Source organism: Eublepharis macularius, chromosome 3 (assembly GCF_028583425.1).
Source record: "Eublepharis macularius isolate TG4126 chromosome 3, MPM_Emac_v1.0, whole genome shotgun sequence".
Lineage (NCBI taxonomy): Eukaryota > Metazoa > Chordata > Lepidosauria > Squamata > Eublepharidae > Eublepharis > Eublepharis macularius.
In genome coordinates, this window is record NC_072792.1 from 160911840 (window position 1) to 160936754 (window position 24915).

Here is a 24915-nt window from a genome sequence, read left to right on the forward strand (position 1 = left end):
CCCATATCGCTCATAAATAATGATTATAAAATAATGGCAAGAATACTGGCGGATAGGCTCAAAATATGGTTAATGGACTTTATAGATGAAGATCAGGCCGGATTCTTACCAAACAGGCAATTAAAAGACAATTTGAGAGTAGTGATAAATGCTATTGAATATTACGACAAGCGACCTGATAAGGAAGTTGGCCTATTCTTTGCGGACGCAGAGAAGGCCTTTGACAATTTGAACTGGGACTTTATGTTTGCAACTATGGAGAAGATGGATCTAGGTAATGAATTTATACAAGCAGTGAAAACAATTTATAACTTACAAAGGGCAACAATATGTGTCAATGACGACCTAACAGAGAAGTTGGAAATAAGGAAAGGAACCAGACAAGGATGTTCACTATCGCCGCTTTTGTTTGTGATGGTCTTAGAAGTATTATTGAGGAGGATTGGAGAAGATGATAGTATAAAAGGAATAAAAATAAAAGGATCCTCCTACAAATTGAAAGCATTTGCAGATGATGTGATGTTCATAGTGGAAGACCCTCTACATAACCATATTTTGAGCCTTTCCGCCAGTATTCTTGCCATTATTTTATAATCATTATTTATGAGCGATATGGGTCTGTAATTTTTCAACTTTGCCAAGACTGCTAGATAAAATAAAGGAGTTTGGACACTTGGCGGGATTTTATATAACTAAGAAGAAGTCAAAAATAATAACCAAAAATTTGACTAAGAAGAAACAACAAGAACTAAGTGAATTAACAAACTGCGAAGTGGTACACAGGACTAAATATTTGGGGATAGAGCTGACAGCTAAGAATATAGACTTGTTTAAGAATAATTACGAAAAGCTCTGGGTTCAAATTGAAAGAGACATGATAAAATGGAATAAATTAAATTTGTCGTGGTTAGGCCGAACTGCCACAATTAAAATGAATGTATTGCCCAGAATGATGTTTTTAATGCAAACAATTCCAATTGTGAAAGATAAGAAACAATTTGAAAAATGGCAGAGGAAAATATCAGAATTTGTATGGGCAGGAAAGAAACCAAGAGTTAAGATGAAAGTTCTTTGTGATGCTAAGGAAAGAGGAGGAATGCAGTTACCTGATCTAAGACTTTATCATGAAGCGATATGTTTGGTGTGGCTAAAAGAATGGGTGTCTTTGACCAATCACAAGTTACTAACGCTGGAAGGATATAATAAATTATTTGGATGGCATGCATATATGTGGTATGAAAAGTACAAAATGGACGCAATGTTTCAGCACCACTACCTAAGAAGGAATTTATTGTCAACTTGGCTCAGGAACAAGAAATTTATAGAACTAAAGAAACCACTTTGGATTGTTCCATCTGAAGTAATTAACCCAAATATGGGTTAATTATATTTGGGTTAATATGAGGGAAAGGAATGGCTTACCCTCAAAGAATTAACAGTATTAGACAACAATGGGTTGAAACTTAAGAGAACCGAGGAGTTGCCATTTAAATATGGTTGGTTACAATATAGACAAATTAAAGATTTTTTTGATTCAGAACATAGAAAGAATGGTTTTAGAATTGAAAATTCAGAACTAGAGGAGCTATTATTGGGGGATAACAGTAAAGCAATATCTAAAATGTGTAAGTTGTTATTGAAGTGGTTTACAGAAGATGAAACAGTCAAGGTGCAAATGGTAAAGTGGGCCATAAATTGTAATAAGGAAATAACGATGGAAGCATGGGAACAATTATGGAAAAATACCTTAAAAATATCGACTTGTACCAGTATTAAAGAGAACGGTTATAAAATGCTGTATAGATGGTACTTAACACTGAAAAAATTAGCCATAGCTAACAAACAGTTATCGAATAAATGTTGGAAATGTAAGGAGCATGAAGGTTCTCTATTTCATATGTGGTGGACTTGCCAAAAGGCTAGAGACTTCTGATCTAGAATATGTGCTGAAATGTCTTTGATATTACAATATAATGTTGCTAAAAATCCAGAAATGTTATTGCTATCTTTACATTTAGAAGAGGTCAATAGAAATGATAAGACATTGTTATATTACATGATAGTAGCAGCAAGAATTTTATATGCTCAATATTGGAAAAAAGAAGTACCGAATATTGAAGAATGGACAAGGAAGCTGTTGTACATGGCCGAAATGGACAAATTAACTAGAAATCTGAAAGAGCACGATTCAGAAACTTTCTTGGAAGATTGGAAGAAGTTTAAGAAATATTTGGAAAAGAAATGCGATGTTAAAGGACAACTGTGGTCTTTGGAGGGATTTTAAAGTGTATTAAATAAGACTAACGAAGGGAATATATATTAAGTTCTTTACCATGGTTAATATAATATAATTGCAATATAGTCTAATAATAATCTCTATGAATAAACGGGGGGTTCGAGTGTTGTTGGAAGTCAACAGAGAATAGGGGGAGGGGAGGGGGTGGGGTCATATATCTAGAAAGGTTTAATTTGGATAAGATGTGTGTATTAACCAACTATTTTATATCACCTCATCCAATAAAATTTATTTTTTAAAAAAAAGATATAAGACCATGTACTTGCTACATCATGAAGAGTAATAAAACTAATAGAGTGATAATAGTCTGGTGTCTTGTAACATCTAAGCCCCTTGGAATCTCCTATAAGGACTGGAGGTCCTCTTATCCAGAGAATCTAACCCTATCAGAAGCTCTCCTGGGAAATGATTAATGTGGATACATTGCACAGGCACATACAGAAGCTTCTGGAATTACATCAACAATGTGATGTCTCTGGAACCATCTATTCTAGCCAGGGATGGCCTTAGTGATTGTTTGGATCTGGGCAAAAACCCAAACTGGGGCTCCACAACCATTGCAAACCCCTAGCTCCCCTATACCTACCTCCCACCACCAAGGTCCAAGCAAGGGCTGGCCCCTGTGCAAGGCGGGTGGGAGCTGTTGTCACTTCTGGAAACTGGTTGGCTGAGTCCCAGTGCCGCTGAGCCAAAGCTGTACCCACTGGTGAAGAGTGCCCCTGATTCCAGCATCAGTCTGGCTCTACATAGAAGTCTTCTGGAGAAACCTTGTTCTATGTTCTACCACATCCAAAGGTTCAATAGGCAGCAAAGTCATAAAGTCCCCACTGCAACGGGTTTATTTGCCGCCATTGCTGTTGACGTTTGACAAGCTAATGAAGGCTGCTTTGTGTAAGAGAGCCTTTAATCATATGCAATAAATTGGTTTCCCTGAATCTTTTGTACTTATGTTTGCGGGTTTTGTTCTGGTTTTATTATGTTGGCTTTTTATATATTTTAGTGCTTTCAGGATGGTTATAAAGAGGATACTGTGTCATTTTAATCCATTTCAAAGAATTATATGAAACACTGGGTGAGGGAGATGCAAATAATGCTTTAAACCATTTTATATGTCACACTGAACTGTGTACAAAGGAGATGTGTTTGTGTAAAGTGCCATCAAGTTGCAACTGACTTATGACAACCCCATCAAGTGGTTTTCTGGACAAGTGAGAAGTAGTAGTTTATTGTTCTCTTCCTCTGCAGGGTCTTCTTTGGTGGTTCCCCATCCAAGTACCGACTCTGCTCAGCTTCTGAGATCTGATAAGATCAGGCTATATCATGTCACCTTCCCTCTCACAAGAAAGATAGTATGCAAATATTGTCTACTTTTCTTAATGGTCATTCGTGAAACCTAAAACAGACTAACAGAACAGATTCAGTAGATCTAAGTTCAGCGGAGACTTCGAGAATTAGATGTTACTTCCTTTAATTTTGCCACTGCTAAAGTGTCACGGAAATCTAATTATTCATAGCAAATAGATTTATATACAAAGACATCAGAAGAACTGACTTCCTAGATCAGACTAAAATATCCACTTGGCCCATAAAGCATCCTGTTTCTAAAAGCATTTGGTCAGACTGATGCCTGTGCAAAGTTCATAAGTGGCTCACAAAGGCAAAAGACCTCCCCATTGTTTTCCACCAGCTTCTAATTCTTGGAGATAGTGTTTGAACATAGAGGTTTCATTTCACTTACATAGCTAATGAGAACTTTCTGTTTCTGGTTTATGGTGTGGAATTTTCCCAGGTGCAGCCCTACCGGGGATTCTTGTATGATGATTCTGGTCTAGATGGCATTGGACTGCAATGCTCAGATGGCACATTAATCACATCTACATCAGCATAGTGAGTATTTTAGTATTCCCAGCTTTACAATGTTTCCCCCTCCAATAATGTAGGTTTCCATCTTTCTCTCCTATTACTACTACTGCTCCCCTATTACAGAGCAAAGCAAAGAGGAACTGCAGAAATGTTATCCCTAAATGAAGGCTGCGCTAGGTGAGATGGCGACGAATTCCGAGTCTATACATTTTGCCAATAACTAAGCAATGCTGGACATTTTCACTGTGTCCAACTTAAAAGGGGGGAAATGTCACCTGGGGTTAGAGGTTAATGCTGCTTCCTTCTGCTATAGTCAAACCACATAGAAGGATGCTGGAAAATTAACATGGAAACACAGTAACCAATCAGGACAAAATAAAGAACAGATGGAAACAATACACTGAAGAACTTTACAGAAGAGATGAAAGGATGACAGATTCCTTAACAGAAGAATCTTTTGATGAATAACCTGCAGTTTTAGAAAGTGAAGTGAAAGCTGCGCTCAAAGCAATTGTGAGAAATAAATCACCTGATGGGATAGCAATAGAACTATTTCAAGCTGCAGAAACGGAGTCCCTCAAAATCTTAAAAATATGTCCAAAAATATGGAAACCAAACAATGACCCACAGACTGGAAGTACAGGTGTGCATCAAAAAATCTGGGTAATCTGGATCCATCTTGCAGGGGGCGAAATCCAGAATCCCTGAAATCCGAGTCAGATTATTTCATCTGGGTTAGAGAATCCTGGATTTAACTGGCCATTATTCTGTATGGGGAAAATGTCTGAGGGGATGGGGAAGTATTTTTCTGTCTAACTCCACCAAATTTGCAGAGAATCTATTTCTGACTATCCTCTAAAGACCCTCACATTTCAGGAGGATTGGACTGAGGTTTAATTCTGTGGGCCCTTGAAAAAGCTGCCTCCAGCCCCTCTTCATTGTTTTCCAAGCCTTTCCAACTCTGCAGCTAGCTTTAACCTTCCTTCTCCTGCTTGGGATTCTCTGGTTCAACATTTCTCCCTTGCAAGCTTATTGTTGAACCCCAGAATCCCAGTGTCAAATCAGAGAATCTGATTGAGGCTCTCCTGAGTGAAGCAAGGGAAGAGGTGTGGCTTTCTGAGCTGCAGAGTTTAAAAGGTGACTGGTGGTGGTAGCTTGAAGGGGTTCTTTTGGAGCTCAGGTGGGGTGAGGGGCAGAATAGGATGGGAATCCATTCTGCCTGCTGCCTCCCCCACCAGCCTTGTGCCCTCTCCTGTGGCAGTGGCATGGGACTCATCTCCATGCCTACCCTCTCACCACTGCTGCAGCAGTTTGCAGTGACTGCCTGTGGCAACTGCTATAGCTGCCTGCAATCAGCAGAGTTCAGCCCCCAGATCTGATCTGGAGGTCAACCTTAGGAGAGCTGGCAAACCCAGATTATATGGAATTGGAATAAATCCCAAAGCCAGATCACACACCCTAATGGACAACACTCAATCTGCATTCCATTTCTGGGGGCGGGGGCGGGGGGGGGGAGATGGCAAAGATTGTAGCAACGATTGGACCATTTCATTAATTTTCCATGCAAGCAAAGCAATGCTCAAAATCCTGCATCAAAGACTTGTCTGTAACCATACATGGAATGAGAAATGCTCGATGTTCAAGCTAGATTCCGAAAAGGAAGAGGCACTAGAAATCATATTGCAAGTTTATGATGATTAATGGAACACACCAGAAAATTTTAGAAGAAATTGGCTGATGTTTTATAATTTACAGTAAAACTTTTTGCTGTGTGGGTCATGAAAAGCTATGGGTGATATTAAAAGAAATAGGAGTACACAACGTTTGATGGTGTTGATGTGCAACCTGTACTCTTGAATAGAAGCTTCTGTTAGGATAGAACATGGGGACCCAGAATGGTTTCCAGTTAGCAAAGGTGTCAGGCAGGGATGTATATTATCTCTCTATCTGTTCAACCTATAGACAGAATATATAAACCAGGTTAGATTTAGAGGAAGCTGGAGTGAAAATTGGTAGAAGGAACATTAACAATTTGAGATATGCAAATGATACCACATTACTGGCAGAAAATAGTGAAGACTCAAAATGACTCCTGACGCAGGTTAAAAGAGAAAGTGCCAAAGCCGGATTACAGCTGAACATCAATAAGACAAAAGTAATGACTAATGAGAAATTACACAGTGTTAAGGCTGACAATGCAGACACTGAAATTGTTGAAGATTTTCTATTCCTTGGCTCAATCATCAACCAAATGGGAGACTGCAACCAAGAAATCAGAAGGAGATGGAGACTTGGAAAGGCAGCCATGAAGGAACTAGAAAAGATCCTTAAGGATAAGGGTGTGTTGCTGGGGACCTAAAGATAAAGGTAAAGGTAGTCCCCTGTGCAAGCACTGTGTCATTACTGACCCATAGGGGATGTCTCATCATGATGTTTTCTTGGCAGACTTTTTGTTGCAGGGTGGTTTGCCATTGCCTTTCCCAGTCATCTACACTTTACCCCCAGGAAACTGGGTGCTCATTTTACTGACTGCGGAAGGATGGAAGGCTGAGTCAACCTTGAGCCGGCTACTTGAACCCGGCTTCCGCCAGGATTGAACTCAGGTCGTGAGCAGAGCTTGGGCTGCAGTACTGCAGCTTACCACTCTGCGCCATGAGGCTCCTTACTGGGGACCTAGATCAAGATAATACATACTATAGTCTTCCTCATTACTATGTATGGATGTGAAAGTTAGACAAAGAAGAAAGCTGACAGGAAGAAAATGGATTTATTTGAGGTGTGATGCTGGAGGTGAGTTTTATGGACTGCCAAAAAGACAAATAAGTAGGTTCTAGATCAAATCAAGCCTGAATTCTCTGTAGAAGCTAAAATAATGGAACTGAAGCTAATCATACTTCAAAAAGCTGCACACTGAATGGGGCCATAAAGCAGGCTACAATTCCTACACCTTTCCCCCAAGCCTTGGCATCCACCCCCAGGTACTTCCCTAAATCGCTGCTGCACCACCTGGGATAGCTGCTGCTGTTCATATTCCAGCTTGCTTACTGCACGGGCAGTCCCTTCGGATGGCCTCACTTCTTTTGCTTATGCCTTCGCCACTGCTGCTGCTGCTGCTCTGCAAACCTTAAGATTTATTTCATGCAATAGTTGTTCCCTTACTGCATTCTCCCTAACACCACATATAATCCTGTCCTGATCAGAGTCTCTGCTAAAGTTCCAAAAGCACAGGTCCTGAGGCAGATCACACTTTCTGTGTATAAAGTGTCCTGAAGCATGTCCCAACCAATTATGGTGACCCCAGCAAGGGGCTTGTAAGGCAAGTAAGAAGCAAGGGTGGTTTGCCATTGCCTTCCTCTGTAGAGTCTTCCTTGGAGGCCCACCCTATCCAAGTACTGACCCTGCTTCGCTTCCAAGATCTGACAAGGTGGGTGTCACCTTCCCTCCCATATTGCTCTATACCTTCATCCATTTTCTGCATGCATGTAAAGCATCTACCCCTTTCAAACGTCTCATTCTTTTTGGACATACAATACTCTTTTCCCCCCATTATTACACCAAACATTATCTGTTCTCCTGCAAACAGGAAATTGTTATAAATCTCTGGTGCTTATATTCCCAGCATGGGCAACAATATGAATGGTTTTATTTTTATCAAGTTTTACTTCAGCCTTTGTGACAGCTAGATACAGTTCAAGTCTTTGCCTAAATTTCCTCCTATTTTCTGCAGTATTCCCAGACACCCACAGGCTGGATGGCAGTTGCAAACATTCCATAATTACCCTTCTGCTGATGGTTTGCAACCAGGGCTGAATCCACACGTCCCGGCATAGCGCTAAACTGACGTCATTGCACCATGACATCAGAAATCGTGCCAGGAAGGCGCTATCATTTCGGCAGTTTAGTGCTATGCCAGGACGTGTGGATTCTCAAATCCTTGAGCGAAACTCTTCTTGTCCACAATATTCAGCTGTCCCTACTTCTGCTTCAAACATTGCTTTGGTACCCCATTTCTGACACCATGTGATAAATTAGGGTTCAGTCCTATGAGTGACACACCATTAAATGCAACATTTTATTGCCAAACAAACACAGTATTCTGCTAGGTTCCCTGAATGTTCTCTGACTCCTATTGCCTGCAGCTAACAGGGATCCTCTGTAAACAACCATCCTCTTCTCTCTAAAGCCACTCCCCTTGTCTAACTTGTGAATGCCATAATAATTTTTGTTTCACAGGGATGCTTGCAAAAAGGTATGCATAGAAATAGTGAGAGAGGAGGAAAATGAGGAAGAAGGAAATGTATGTAGTAAGGATTTAACCACAGAAGATGAAATGCCTGTGGAGGGAGGGTATTGCAGAAGTAACTGAGTGGTGCAGGGGAGAGTGACCTGGGAGCAGATATTATAGAAAAAAGTCCAAGGAGGGTTGGAAATTATTTTGCCAAGATAGTGGGATTTTGGATAGGCATTTTAAGGAACCGAGGAGCTAAATTTAGCGAGAGCAGGGCTGCCACATTTCCACTTTGCCACCTTTCCTGCACCTTTAACAGCAAACTGATTTGCAGGCATTCAGAAATGAAACATTTTATAGCATGGGGAAGGAGAATAAATGTTATGTGATGTAGAGCTGCTCATGCGACCATATCACCAACATATGGATATTTAACACATGATTACTATCAAAAGAATAGATCCAGAGGAGTTAGGTGTGTTAGTCTGTAGTAGCAAAACAGAAGAGTTCAGTAGCACCTTTAAGACTAACCAACTTGACTGTAGCATAAACTTTCAAGAACCACAGTTCTCAAAAGCTTATGCTAGAGTAAAGTTGGCTAGTCTTAAAGGTGCTACTGGACTGAATTCTATTTATCAAAAGAAGGTAGCCAAGCAGAGAGATATCTACAGATTAACTGTAAAATCTCCCACTAAAGTGTATTCTTGTTCTGAAAGTTCCAGTCCTTGGTCTCCAAAAATATCTTGCAAATCTGGCTATCTGACTTCATTCTCACTCCGAGTAACTCGATATCAATGGATTTTTGATGATACAGCAGCGAACAACATCAAGTTTAAGTGCTCAGATGGAACTGAACTGGAAGGAAATGGGCATGCGTGGGGCTCATATGGAAAATGGAGTCAGTCCTGCAAAAAGGGTGGCATTTGTGGGATCCAGACAAGGGTGGAGAAAATAGAACCAGCACCGCAATATGCTGAATTTGAAAAGAAGATAGATCACACTGGACTTGAAGATGTAAAGTTTTTCTGTTGCAGTTGAATATTGGCAGCTCCTCTGTTTCTTTGGCTGGTGGATACCTGTATTAATTTCTCTCTAAAAATGTCACCTCATTCTTTGGATTCTTTGAATTCATCCATTCACACAATTGCTTTTCAATCTATTTGTATAATTAATTAATTACACCTCCATGTGAATCATAATTAAAAACAATACTGACTACTCTTAGGATTTCAAGGATTTAACTATACGGGATGATCCCGGATATGTTGCTTATGCCCTCTGTTTCCATGGTATATGAAATAAGAACTTGGGACATGCTTATTTAGGTTATTTTACTGTTCTGTAGAAATAATAGCAGTTGGAAACATCTCAAAATACAAGACTAAAAACTAGGCTGTTGCCCAGATTGCAACTGTTACTATTTTCTGAAAACGATCCTATGTAAATCATTACAAATGGTCTTAAAGGGAGTTGCTAGAATTGTCTTTTTTCAGAGTTCAGTTCCCTTTCCAGTTTCGGAGTGCATGAGTGCATCTTCTATAATATATAATAATAATATTCTATTCATATACCACCCTTCAGGATGACTTAACACCCACTCAAAGCAGTTTACAAAGTATGTTATTATTATCCCCACAACAAAACACCCTTATAGATGGGTGGAGCTTAGAGAGCTAGACGTTATGACTGACTCAAGATCATCCAGCTGGCTTCAAGTGGAGGAGTGAGGAATCAAACCTGGTTCTCCAGATTAGAGTCCCATGCTTTTAACCACTACACCAAACTGGCTCTAGTGCACATTAAACATGGGCACGAATGGGGGAAAAAATCAACAAGCTGTTCATTGTTCATTGTTTGTGGCCCCTTAAAGATCCCTTTAAACTATCAGCTGGCAGGCGGCAGGGGAAATTCCCCCCTGCTGCCTGCCAGCTGATAGTTTAAAGGGCCCTTTCCTGCCACGGGCAAGGGGCAAGGCCCTTTAAACACCCGAAAAACTGACCTTCCCAATGTCCAATACCCACCAAATTTGCAGGGGACATAGCCCTCATTGTCCGAAGAGCCCCCAAGTTTCAGATTGCTCCCCGGGAAAGGCATGATCCACATCCCCCCCCCTTTGCTGTCATTTTCTGTTCACAGTGGCAAAAACGGAACTGCCTGTTGGAAGGCAGCTACTTTGAGGGGTTATAAACAGACCTTCCCAATGTTCAATACCCACCAAATTTGCAGGGAACATAGTCCTCACTGTCCCCCAAAGACACCCCAAGTTTCAGAGAGACTGCACCCCGGGAAATGCATGATGCATGGGTCTCCTCCTCTGTTGTTATTTTCACAGTGGCAAAAACAGGACTCTCTGCTGGAAGTACTTTGAAGGGTTAAAGCCAGAAAGCCAGATGGAGTTCAGACAGAGTTCAGTCCCTGCCATTGCCAGGGGAATTGATTGAAAGGCTTCAGACTGTCTGGCTTGACAAACGGCTGACAAAGGCAACGAATGAGGCTTGCAACGACCACTTGTTCATTTAGAATGGAGCCTCAGGAACAGCTTGTTCGCAAACAGACGAACGGGCTGTTTGTGGGTTTTTTCATTTATAATGCTGTTTGTGCCCATGTCTAATGCACATGCATGTGAGCCGACGCACATGTATGCTAAGCACCTGCCCAACTTGCCCATTGAAATCAATTGATTTTCAACATGCTTTACTTTGGTACTTTGGATTTATTGTAGCCTATTTGATTATATTGCAAGAATAATTACACTGAACTTGTATTTATTTATGTAATTTATTTATATTATTTATAGTCTGCCTTTCTTACTGAGATTCAAGACAGATTACACAGCGTAAGTCAAAACGATCAATGGCTGGGACATTCAATAACAATTCAATAGGATATGGATTGCAGAAATTTGAATACAAGCAGAAATCTAATGCAAAGCTGAAACAAAGATAATACAAAACATAAGAAGTTAAACATGGCATATTAAACAATGCAGAAGCGAGCTAATAATACAGCTCACATCCCTTTACCAAAGCAGTTATCTGAACCATTTCCTTACAGTATAGTCCTCCTACCTGAGTAAAAAAGCCCTTCTGAATAATTCAGTTTTGTATAGTTTGTGGAGTGCCAGGAGAATGGGAACCCTCCTAACCTCATCAAGCAATCCATTCCATAAGTTGGGTGCCACAACAGAGAATGCATCTGTATGGGTATCTGTTGATTTAGCCCAACTGCAGGGTAGTATCTGCAGAAGACCCTGTTCGCATGAGTGAAGTTGCTGTAGCAGAAAACAAGGAGGAGGTGGTTTCCACTCTGCCTGAGACCAGGCAGTGCCTAGGACTTACAACAAGGGGTTTATGATATTTCATATCTATAAACTGCCCTTTCAGTATGAGGAAGGAGGTCTGACTGCTAAGAGGCTGGGCCATGGTGGGCAGCTGGTGGAGCTCCTGCAAATGGGAGTAATTTGCATGCTCTGCCTAGTTCCTGATCTTAAATGAGCTGCAGTGCTCTGGACAAACTGGAGTTTCCAAGTTGACTTCAAGGGGAGACCTATGTTTCGTGCATTACAGTAGTCTAGTCTCAATGGTGCCATGGTGTGGAACGGATCCAGGAGGCCAGATTGGCCCTGTCAAGGTAGGGAGGCCATCTTCCAGGCTAGACTGAGGTCCTTTCCACATGGTACACTTTAAGCCAGTGCTTCTGCATATTTATACTAATTGGTACTGAATTGGCTTGGGCTCCCTGCATTCTGCATTGCATGATGCTGAAGCAATTTGGTGTCTGCTTTTTCAAGATGTGTCTGTTTGCAGCTGTCTTTTGTGGGAGCTGCTGCCAAGAACACACTTTCTTTAAAATTTTGGTGCATGCATTGTAACATTGCAATTTTGGAACCCAGTGTGTCCACCATCCCCCCTCCCTCTCCCTCTCCCTGTATTCACTGATTGGACAGTCCCATGCCCACCATTTTTAAAAAGAATTCTGGAGAGGAAACTGGCTGCAGAATTCTGGATGGAAACCTATAAAGTGCTTTTTATGCTTGTTTCACTTACAGATTCTTCTGGCAGCCATTGCAGTACTTTGTGATTGTACTGGTGTGGTTTGAATTGTTTGCTTGGTGCAAAACAGACCTTCTCTGCCAGAGCAAAATGTTCCCATGTTCTCATTGGCTTCCTCACATCATGTGACCATGCCTGGGATGCTTGGGGGTTGTTGTCAGGCTTCTCCTAATGCCAAAGAGTCAGTCAGATGAAAAAAAATGTAAATTGCGGACATAGTGTGCAAGGTTATGAATTTGCAATCTGGAATTCACAGTACAGCTGTATGAGAAATGACATTACAGTGTTACAATTATTTCCTCGTTTAAAAAGAGAGAGAGAAAACGAGCATGTGGAGAGCTGGAGAGGGAGAGGTTTTCATTGCCTGGCCAACCAATCATCACCCAAGGAAAGAAGGGAGGGAGAGAAGCACCAGTGGAGTAAAATTTCTGCATACATATAAGATGAATTAATGGTGACTTAACAGTGACTTTTTTAAAAAAGTCACCGTGTGTACACATGGAAAAACGTTGGGGAAAAGCGAAGGAGAGCTCAGTTCTGCATCTTATGCTTAACTGTTGTTCATTATTGTACTTGCTCAGTGAATGTCCTAGCTGTTGATTATATTGTATTTCACTTGCACTGTGTAAGCTGCCTTGGATTTCAGTGAGAAAGGTGGAAAATGAATGAATGAATGAATGAAGAAATCAATACATCAGTAAACCAAATTTGCTATCTATAGACACAAGTCTAAGATCTTTAACATGTGAAAATAATATAAAAATGTGTTTGGTCTTAAATTTAGCCAATTCTTCATATTTTTAATCATAGGGCCAATTTATGATATCATTGTATACCTGCACAGATGAGATTCTATACAAAAAAACTACTACAAACTAGATTAACAGATTATATTTAGTCTTTTCTAGCATTTAAAAAACCATTTGTGAACTCTTTTCCAACTACTTTTAATTGATTGTCAAAGATAAATGTACATCTGTATTTTTCTATATCCTGCTCAGAATGCCACCATTCTGGAGTGGGGAAGAGTTCCTGCCTCCTGCCTCAGGCCATTTTCCAAAATAGCGAGTGTTTCGTCAGAAAAAATAGGGACAACTTCCCCTGTGCTATTTTCACATGGGAAAACGGCTTGAGAGTGTAGGGAGGAGCCCTCCCTCCCTCCGTATGTTCTGAGGTCATTTGGGGGGGGGAGTGTCTCTTATTTTTAAACAGCCAGACCCAACTCTTTAAAAGCCTGCATGTCTAGTTTGACCCCAAGAAGACCTGGAGTTGGTCAGGTAGAATGGGCTGATTAGAGATTAGAGACTGGGTGATAACTGCCCCCCTAAATTTTGTCCAGGGACTTTTTTATTAAAGCTGTGGGCTCAAATCCTTTGACTTACATTATCTCACAAATGAATTAAACTTTTTCCCCTTGAAACAAATTACAATATATAAGTAGTTTATCTTAGAACAATTACTAACCATTTCTGATTATTACACTGTTTTCCAGTTTTATTTGCTTCTTTTATACCCTGCCTTTCTCTCTAATGGGGACTCAAAGTGGCTGACATCATTCACCTCTCCTCCATCTTTTCCTCACAACAAACCCCATGTGGCAGATTAGGCTGAGTGTGAGTGACTGGCTCAAGGACACCCTGTTGTCAGATGTGTCCCGCTTATCTGCCATGTAGGCTCCATATTCCGTACTGTATCCTGGGCCTCGGAGAATGTATAAAGATCTATCTATGCAACTGTATAACTGTGTAGCTGCGAGCTGCTTACCTCTCAGGGGCTTGCTTTCAATTTCTTCGCTGGCATGGGGAAGTGTCCTTGAGGTGCCGGTCTGAGCCATAATTCCAGGGCTTTTTTTCAGCTGGAACGCGGTGGAATGGAGTTCCGGAACCTCTTGAAATTGGTCACATGGCTGGTGGCCCCGCCCCCTGATCTCCAGACAGAGGGGAGTTTAGATTGCCTTCTGCGCTGCCGAGTGCGGCGGAGGCCAATCTAAACTCCCCTCTGTCTGGAGATCGGGGGTGGGGCCACCAGCCATGTGACCATTTTCGCTGAGGGCAACCCACTGAGTTCCCCCACCTCTTTTCCCTGAAAAAAGCCCTGCATAATTCCCAGAGACAAGTAATGAGCTCATTTTCCTTCTCCATCCCCTTGCCTCCCCCCAGGCTCTGCATGCCTAAACTTAATGGTCCTGATCCCAGGGCGGGAACTTTGCCCTATAACATTGCTTTTCTCTCTTACGTCACTTCTGCCAATGTAGTTGTCTGAGTGCACTGATACTGATGGATCTCTAATAAAGAATCTTTAACTGGACTCTTGAAGTGTCTGCAGTGAAGTAACTGGGGATCTAACTGGCAGAGCCTGACACCTGTGAACATCCACAACAGAGTGGGGAATCAAACCTGGGTTGTCAGATCCTAGTCTGTCACTCTAGCCACTACACCAGACTGGCTCTATATACATTGAGTCAATTAATTTAATAGTTCCAATTGGTTGCATTAACAGTGTCATCCTATGAACACTTTTCTGGGAGTAAGCCCCATTGCATAGACCTGAGTAGTCTTCTGAGTAGACTGGCTTAGCAGTGTTCTCAAAGTCTTTTCTAACATAAAAGAGAGGCATTAGTATAACTATATGATACAATTCAGTGTGAAGTTATATATACACACACACACACACAGAAGCATACATACTCTAAAAGTATGTATGTTAATACTTACATGAAGAACTTTCAATTAATTCTGATAATAATATATCTTGAATTGTATATAAATTCAGAATATTATGTATTTAGTTGATGGGATGTGTTATTTCAGATGTTTTCTTTTAATAATCTCAGGAGATACTGGATTGTAGGTGAGAGAGAGTGGAATAATAAAAATGTGAGGTGATTTTCCTGGAGGGGATTTTGAGAGTCTGTTTGAATTATATAAAGTATATTTTTCAGAGCATTTGTGTATAAGAATACGATCTGCTGCCTCAAGTGGAGCCACTTTTGGCCTTGGCCCTTTACAGAAGAATGAAGGGGTGGGGCATGGTGGGGGAATTAGATGTTTGATGCCCTTTGTTCACCACAGACTCCTTCTTTGTGAAGAATAGCCTCAAACCTGATTAGCTCTTCTTATACACAGTGGTTCTGCTTAACCCTCAAGGTGGGATGTGCACTTAAAAATTGTTTTAATGTGGGTATTTTTAAAAGAACGTGATTTTCATTATGCCAAACTTTCAGGAAGTTCGATATTATGTAATTGGGGGGGGGACTTTGTTTGGGGTTTAGGAAATTCAGCACCTGGATATCTTTCTCCCACCTCTAGCTGCAGGAGTGGGGAGAACGGGTTCCCAAGTCTACAACCATAGAAAATTACAACCCTTTAAACTAAAAGAATAAGAGATGTCCACTAACAGTTTATGGCCAGGGCCAGCTTTCTTTCCCGCCTCTCTCTTCAGGTTTCTCCTCAAAACCAAAACCCTCCTGAAATTCCAAGAAATATATTTTCTTTATTCAATGTTTTCAGTCATTTCAGATACCCCCAAGCTGACCCCAAATAGCTACTTTTGGGTTTGAGTTTGGCTCAATGATACTTGAATGCACGCCCCTACCCTCAAGACAGACTCACAAATTTGTCTGCTCTCTATTGGAGTCAGACCTCAATGGCTCTTTCCTTAACACCCTGTCAGTTTCTGTAGCTGCTCAGGCCTTTGCAGATGATCGACAGTTTGACAGCTAGGATCTGGCCAGCCTCTGTCACACATCCCCGCCCCCCCAAGGTCTTCCTTAGAACAGCAGGAGGGTGGGCTAGGATAGACCTTGAGTTTTATCTCCCTTCGAGTGGCATGCTGCATGCCTCCTTCAGGGACTGCCCTTTGTCAATGGGTAAGAGCATTGGTGGCTGTGTGGCAAAAGTACACCTTGTTCTAGCTTAGCTATGATGAGTGTGTTTCCACCCAAAGTTGCAGTGAGTGGAGATAGACACCTTGCATGGTCTCAGCCAGTGGCTGGGGATTGACTAGCTTACTTTGAGCAAAAGTTGTTGAGTTTGCTGTGGTTGGGGCAGGGGGGAGTCAAAAGCTTTCACTTTTGATGGAGGCACAGTGGCTGATTCCTTGCTGGTTACTCCCTCAGCTCCTATAAAGGAAGAATTTTCCCAAGATGGGCAGTAAGGTGCCATTGAGAACTTTGCTAGCTCTTCTTACTTATCATTCTAGTGGATGTATGACACCCCTACTATATAGCAGCGTAACAACAACAACAACAACATTCTGGAACTGGCTTTCTTTTCTTGGGATCCTGGAAGTACTCCTTCTCACTTTCTGCATTGGGCTGTTGACTGAAGTGACTTGTACCAGCTTGGCCTGAGAGGGAGGATAGAATTATTCTGATCCTCGACACTCCAGCAAAGAAATTCAGCTTAGGCATTTATCACTTCCAGGCAGCTGCAAGGTTTCAGGACTGGAGTTTAGCATGTCTCATCAGAAGATCTCAAGTGTGGGGCTTGCCACCTTGAGCAGAGGCTCTCAGACGGCTCAGAGGCTCTGGTTAAAGGTTTTCCAGATCGGAGTTTAGTATCTCAGGTATGTAGCTTCCCATTTCCAGTGAAAGTGGCTCAAGCAACAGTTTTGACATCAGCCAGTGAGATGTAGGGTTAAAGTGTTGGACTGGGATGCAGGAGGCGGCCCAGGTTCAAGTCCTCACTCTTCCATGAAGCTTGCTGGGTAACTTATTCAGCCTAACGGGATTGTTGTGAGATTAGAATGGAAGAGGAGAGAACAAGGTTTGGCTTGGGTTTTTGTCTTCTTTGAGGATTTATTTGAAGTTGGGCAAATTCAGCAGCATAGACTGGAGAAGGTCCATACATATCAACAAGATGGGGGGAACTCTGGTTGAACAGGGAAGAGTCCTCCAGTAAAACTAACCAGGCTAGAGGGTCTGTTAAGAATAAAATGATACTCTCTTGCTAATAGATTTGCAACTCTGGAGTAGGAGCAGCAGTAAGAGCAGTGTGGGACCTTGCAAGGTGAAGCTGTTGAGAAGCACCAATCTCAGTAGCAGGCGATTCAAAACCTATGAGGGTGACAGAGGGTGGTTCTGACAAGTGTGCCTTTTGATGGTGCAGTGCCAGGAGTTGACAGCAGGGGCTGGAGATGCAACAAGCCAGGAAGCATCGTGATTGACCTGAGAGCCAGTTTGGTGTAGTGGTTAAGAGTGGCAGGACTCTAATCTGGAGAGCCGGGTTTGATTCCCCACTCCTCCACTTGAAGCCAGCTGAGTGACCTTGGGTCAGTTACAGTTTCTCGGAGCTCTCTCAGCCCCACCAACCTCATGGGGTGATTGTTGTGGGGATAATAATAACACACTTTGTAAACTGCTCATAATGGGCATTAAGTTGTCCTGAAAGGTGGTATAGAAATCAAATGTTAATATCATTATTGTTATGGTGCAGATGATTTGCTGGCTAACAGGTGGCTAGGTAATGATGCTGGAAATTTAATAGAAGAGTTATTCAGACACTGACACATTCAGCCACAGTTTCAAGTAGGTAGCTGGGTTGGTTTGCAATAGGACAGCAGGATGTAAGTCCAGTGGCACCTTAGAGACCAACACAATTTTCAGTGTATGAGCTTTCGAAAGTCAACGCTCCCTGAATTTTTTGTTGGTCTTTGCTTCTGGCCTTGAATCTACAGTAGTGTTCCACTCCACCAGTGCAAACTCTCATAATGTGGAAGTTTAATTGTGTGCAGTGAGTCAACTCCTCATCTATGTGAAGATCAAGTCAATGCAAGAACACGCTGACATGGTAGCAAATGTGCCCATCTGCGTTGGTCATTGGATTAATGAAGCACCCAAGCTACCTTCATGTATGAATAAGGTTCCTGGCCTCCATGGCTGTTGACATCCACTAATCTCCTTGCTGAGCAGAAGCTTCCATATGCAGTTTACCACGACTACCGCAATCTCTCTGCTACTCTTTTGCTGCCTGTGGTATGTGGAGAATACCAGAGACAGCAAAAGAAAATATATCTTTACTCTTGCAGTGACTAATGGAGGGAAGTGGGGCACATGGGGGAAAATGCAATTCTGCCCCAAAGGGTTTGCCAAAGGGTTTTCACTGAAGGTAAGCACTCTCTCTCAGCTTGCATGCTCTGTTATTCAGGGGCTGTTCTTCACCCTCCAGTTTCACATGGGGAGGCTATTGGGGGGGGTCTCTTTACTTCTACTCTTGGTTTTTGCTTCGAAAAGGGATATGGTATAGTGAGTAGCTTTGACATTAGGTCCCTGCAAGAAAGAGTGCCTCAGAATAATCTTTTAAACAGAGATTCTGTAGCTTGTTTGGGGCCTGATAGGAGATGTCATTGAAAGATGTAGGAAGAGGTCTCTTTGTTTACCAATGTTCTCATTAAAGGAAAGATGAAGGAATGTTGAAGGATCTGTTATGATATAGTAGTTAAAGCAGTTTTTTTCATATATGACACCTGGTGGTGCCATGGTACCCACCGATGTGTTTGCTGGGGCTTTCTTCCCCAAAGTTTCCTGAAACTCATTATTGTAAGATGTGTTTCAGAAGACCTATTTGGAAATAGCTGCTCCCATCATAGGAGGATGCCTGGTTTGTAATTCCCTTACTCCAATCACAACCATATTGTGATTGGCTTTTCCTCTGAGGATCATTTTGTGGCAGTGCCTGCTATTCATTCTCAAAACTCAAAAAGTATGTACAAGCTCAACAAAGATGGAGACCCCAGGGTTAAAGTATTAGACTGTCTTTGTTGCGAGGAGGAAAAACCTTAAGTGTGCTGATATGTTATGAGTAGACATGGGCATGAACAGCATTACGAATGGAAAAAATCCATGAACAACCTGATGTATTGTCGAAGGCTTTCACGGCCGGAGAACGATGGTTGTTGTGGGTTTTCCGGGCTGTATTGCCGTGGTCTTGGCATTGTAGTTCCTGACGTTTCGCCAGCAGCTGTGGCTGGCATCTTCAGAGGTGTAGCACCAAAAGAGGTGAGATTATCGACCTAGTCCCTACATCTTTTCCACACTGTGACACTGAGAGATCTCTGTCTTTTGGTGCTACACCTCTGAAGATGCCAGCCACAGCTGCTGGCGAAACGTCAGGAACTACAATGCCAAGACCACGGCAATACAGCCCGGAAAACCCACAACAACCATGAACAACCCGTTCATCTGTTCGTGAACCAGCCGTTTGTGAGGCTTCGTTCTAAACGAACAAGTGGTCATGGCAAGCCTCATTTGTTGACTTTGTCAGCCGTTCGTCAAGCCAGATAGTCTGGGACCTTTCAATCAATTCCCCTGGCAATGGCAGGGACTGAACTCTGTCTGAACTCCTTCTGGCTTTCCTTCTGGCTTTAACCCTTCAAAGTACTTCTCCAGCATCTGATTCTTGGAGGTATACCGCTTGTGAACATGGAGGTTCCATTTGATGTCTATAGGTAATAAATACCTTTCTGTGTTTTGTGTCTACTCTGGGCATTTTCCTAGATTCAGCCATACCAGGGCACCTTCTATGATGATACTTCTCTAAATGGCCTTCGCCTGTATTGCTCAGATGGCTCATTCATCACATCCTTAGAAGGAAAGTGAGTACTTTTATCTTCATTTCTGAAAAGCGTATTGTCCCTTCCAATAATGTATCTCCCCCGCTTTATGTCTACTATTACTGCCCCTCCCCAATCATGGAACAAAGCAAAGAGGAAGCGTGAATAGTTTATCCCTAATAGAAGGCCAGTCAAAGTGGGATGGAGATCCATAATAGATTAGTAGCTAACATAGGGTGCTATTACCATACATTTTTTCTCTTAGCAATTTCAAGGGGAGAATTTACTCTGGGAAAATGTCATGTGGAGACAGGTTCCCCAAGGGTAGATCCAGTCTGAGTCACTCTTCCATTATTACTAAAGACATCGAAAGAAAGGCTCTGATGATACCGTTTGACAGCTCACCTAATTTGGCCCTAAAGAGGCAGAACCATTTCTTTGCTGCCAAGGACGTTGTGATCTTTTTTCACAATGGCCCTGCTTTTAAAATAAATGTTTGCTGCACCTTACGTGTGTATCACTTAGGTTTGCCAACCTCCTATTGGGGGCCTGGAGATCTCTTGGGATTGCAACTACAGAGATCAGTTCCCCAGGGAAAAAATGTCTGCTTTGGTGAGTGTGAGCTACGGCATCACGCCCTGCTGAGGTCTCTGTCCTCTCCAAACTCCACTCTCCCCTGGCTGTACTCCTCCAAATCTCCAGGTATTGCCCAAGCTCTGGAGTCACAGGACTAGATAAAGAAGCACCTGATAGCATAGGGGAGATTAACTTGTTCACAGACAGTACATTAAAAAAAAAACCAAGGCATTTAAGACATGATTGTGAAGAAGGGGTAAGCCTTATGAAAGTTGTACCAGCAACCTGCAGGAATGAGCAGATGGTACATTTTACATTTTGAGGAGAAATGTTGTATGTGGCAGCTATGAGGTCACTTTTTTTTTTTTTTTTGTAAAATTTTTATTGGGTTAGAACATTAATATTTTTACATTACATTGCATTCAATTATCCCCTAATTTTTCGTTTCTAACCCCCTCCCTTTCCCCCCCTTTTGTTGACTTCCAACAGCTTTCCCACCCTCTGTCCCTTTTCCCTTACTTCTATTAATTTCCTCTATCTAAAACAAATATATATTCTCCATTATATTAAGCAGTACATCTTTAACTCTTTTACTTACTAAACCTCCAAACTATACTTCTTTAGATAAACAATTTATCCCATTTTCCAGTTTTGAATATTTCTGTATGTCATAAACCATAAAAATTTCCCACATTTAAATCAAACAATTTGATTTGTTCTCTCTATATTAATCATTTCTTCTTTTTATAGTATTTCTATATAACTCATCACATAGTCAGTCATTTTAACTCTTCTATACATTCAGTTTGGTGCATATAAGTCTTATCAAGTAGAAAAAAAAATATTGTTAATTACTCAATCCTCATGTTTAAACCGTTAATTATTCTCTATCAATATTCTATCAATTAACCTTTACATATCTATATATATCTCAATCAATTAATTAATCTAACTGCTTATAAATTCACATTTCTCTTCCTCCCCCGGTAAAGTCACCCCTCTCTTTTATACTTTTATTGTACTTCAGTAGTTCTCAAACTGCCACAGTTTTCCTCCCACCTCCCACTTCTTCTCCAGATATTGTTTCAGCTTCTCCCAGTCTGTGTTAAACTGCCCTGAGTCCAGATCTCTCAGTTTTCTTGTCATCTTGTCCATTTCAGCCATATACAGCAATTTGTAGATCCAATCTTCAATAGTTGGCACTTCTTGTACTTTCCATTTCTGCGCATACAAAAGTCTAGCTGCTGCAGTCATATAAAATATCAACGTCCTGTGGTGGGCTGGGATTCCCTCCATTCCCAAGTTTAGCAGCAGGAGTTCTGGGTTCTTATTTATTTGAAACTGTAAAATTTCACTCATTTCTCTTATTATTTCCCCCCAGAACTGCCTAGCTACCTCACACGACCACCACATATGATAGAGGGAGCCCTCATGCTTTCTACATTTCCAGCATTTATTAGAAGTGTTCAAGTTTCCTAGCGCAATCTTCTTTGGTGTCATGTACCAACGATAGATCATTTTGAAAATGTTCTCTTTAATATTAATACATGTCGTTGTCTTCATTGTAGTTTTCCACAAGTATTCCCATGCCTCCATTGTTATTTCTTTATTAAAATTTATAGCCCATTTCACCATTTGTGTTTTAACTGTCTCGTCCTCGGTATACCATTTCAACAGTACTTGGTATACCTTGGATATTCTTTTCTTGTCCTCTTTAAAAAGGGTCTGCTCTAGTTCCGAATTCTCTGTTCGTATACCTCCCTTTACAGAGTCCGAGTTATACAAATCTCTGATCTGTCTATACTGGAACCAATCGTAGTTCGGTGATAGTTCCTCTTGCGTCTTTATTCTAAGTTTAGACACTTCAGTTTTAGTTATTTCTTTGTACGTTAAACATTGTTGTTCATTATCAACAGCTCTCGGATCTATCACCTCGTATGGAACCACCCACAAAGGGGTTCCTTCTTGTAGGTAAATTCTGTACTTCTTCCAGATTGTATATAAACTTCTCCTTACAAAATGATGCAGGAACATCGAGTTGACCTTTACTTTGTCATGCCATAGGTATGCGTGCCATCCAAAAATTTTTTTATATCCCTCTAGGGCTAATAGTTTCTTATTCCTTAATGTCATCCACTCTTTTAACCAAACTAGGCAGATTGCATCATGGTAAAGTCTCAGGTTGGGCAGTTGCATTCCGCCTCTTTCCTTTGCATCTTGTAGAACTTTTACTTTCACTCGAGGCTTCTTGCCTGCCCAAACAAAATCTGATATTTTCCTCTGCCATTTTTCAAATTGTTTAGAGTCTCTGATGATTGGTATTGTCTGTAGCAAAAACATTACTCTTGGTAACACATTCATCTTAACTGCTGCAATCCTGCCCAACCATGACAAATTCAGTCTATTCCATTTGATCAAGTCTCTCTCTATCTGAGTCCATAATTTTTCATAATTATTCTTGAACAAATCTATATTTTTTGCAGTCAGCTCAACTCCCAAATATTTCACCTTACTAGTTACTTCACAGTCCGTTGTTTCCATTAACAATTGTTGTTTCTGCTTAGTCATGTTTTTACATAATATCTTTGACTTCTTTTTGTTAATGAAGAAACCTGCCAAGTCACCAAACTCCTTGATCTTGTCTATCACTTTTGGCATGTTCTCCAATGGATCTTCTACGATTAACATTATGTCATCTGCAAATGCTCTAACCTTGTATGAATAGTCCTTTATTTTTATTCCTCGTATTTCCTCGTCTTGTCGTATTTGTATCATCAGAATCTCCAATACTAAAATGAACAACAATGGAGATAACGGGCAACCTTGTCTTGTTCCTTTACTAATCGTCAATTTCTTGGTCAGTTCATCATTCACTACAATTGCTGCAGTCTGGTCTCTATAAATTTCTTTAATTGCTCTGATGAATCTTTCTCCCAATTGTAGCTTTTCCATAGTGGCAAACAAAAAATCCCAGTTTAAATTGTCAAACGCTTTTTCAGCGTCTACAAAGAAGAAACCAACCTCTTTGTCACAACGCTTATCATAATATTCAATAGCATTGATCACTGTCCTTAAATTGTCTCTTATTTGTCTGTCTGGCAAAAAGCCTGCTTGTTCCTCCTCTATGACTTCCGAGAGCCACCCCTTCAGTCTCTCCGCCAATATCTTCGTAAAAATTTTATAATCATTGTTAAGTAGTGATATAGGTCTGTAATTTTTCACGTTAGTCAAATCTTGGCCCTCTTTTGGGATCAATGATATATTCGCTTCACTCCAAGTGTCTGGAATTCTTTGATCCCTAAAAACTCCGTTCATCACCTCTTTTAGGAATGGTGCCAGTTCGTTGGCCATTGTCTTATAAAATTTAGCCGTAAGTCCATCTGGCCCTGGCGCCTTTCCTAGATTTGCAGATTGTATTGCCTTACTTATTTCCTCATCAGTTACTTCACTATTCAACTTATTTCTCCAAGCTTCCGAGATCTCTGGAAGTTAGGTTTTCTCCAAATATGATGCTATTGATTCTTTGGTTACTTCTTTTTTATTATACAGCTTAGCATAAAATTTATAAAAGGCTCTACTAATGGTAATCTGCTCCAGGTACGTTTTATTTTCTTCACAGATTTTATTTATTATTTTCTTTTCCCTTTTCTTCTTCAATTGCCATGCCAAATATTTCCCAGGTTTATTAGCACCCTCAAAAGCTTTTTGATTCAGTCTTTTAAGGTTCCACTCCAATTCTTTATTACTCATTGCTGTTAACTGTTCTTGAAGAATTTTAATTTCCTGATGTATTTTCTTTTTCCCTGGTCTCTTTTTTAACTGTATTTCTTTGGCCTTTATTTTCTCCTCAATCTCTTGTCTTTTCTCCTCTTTCTTTTTCCTTGCTCTGCCATTTAAGTCCATTAGTATGCCCCTTACAACCGCCTTGTACGCGTCCCAAACTTTACTGGTTGGTACTTCTTTATTCACGTTATATTGTATAAAAAACTTTGTCTCTCTTCTCAATATTTCCATATTTTCACTTTCCTGTAGCAAGTCCTCATTTATTCTCCAGGCTTTCCTTTTTCTCCTTTTTCCAAATTTCCACATAATTGGATTGTGATCTGAGCCTACCATCGGCATTATTTCTACCTCCTTAGTCCATAACGCTAAGTCCTTTGAGGCCCAGATCATATCAATTCTTGATAATGTAAGATGCCTTGCAGAATAAAAAGTAAACTGTTTGGTTTTAGGATATTCTCTCCTCCATACATCTTCGAGAGTCTCTTGTTGAATCAACTCAAAAAAAAGCTTTGGCAATAGTCCTCTTTTCTTTTGTGTTGTTGTAGTCTTTTTATCTAGTTCCAAAT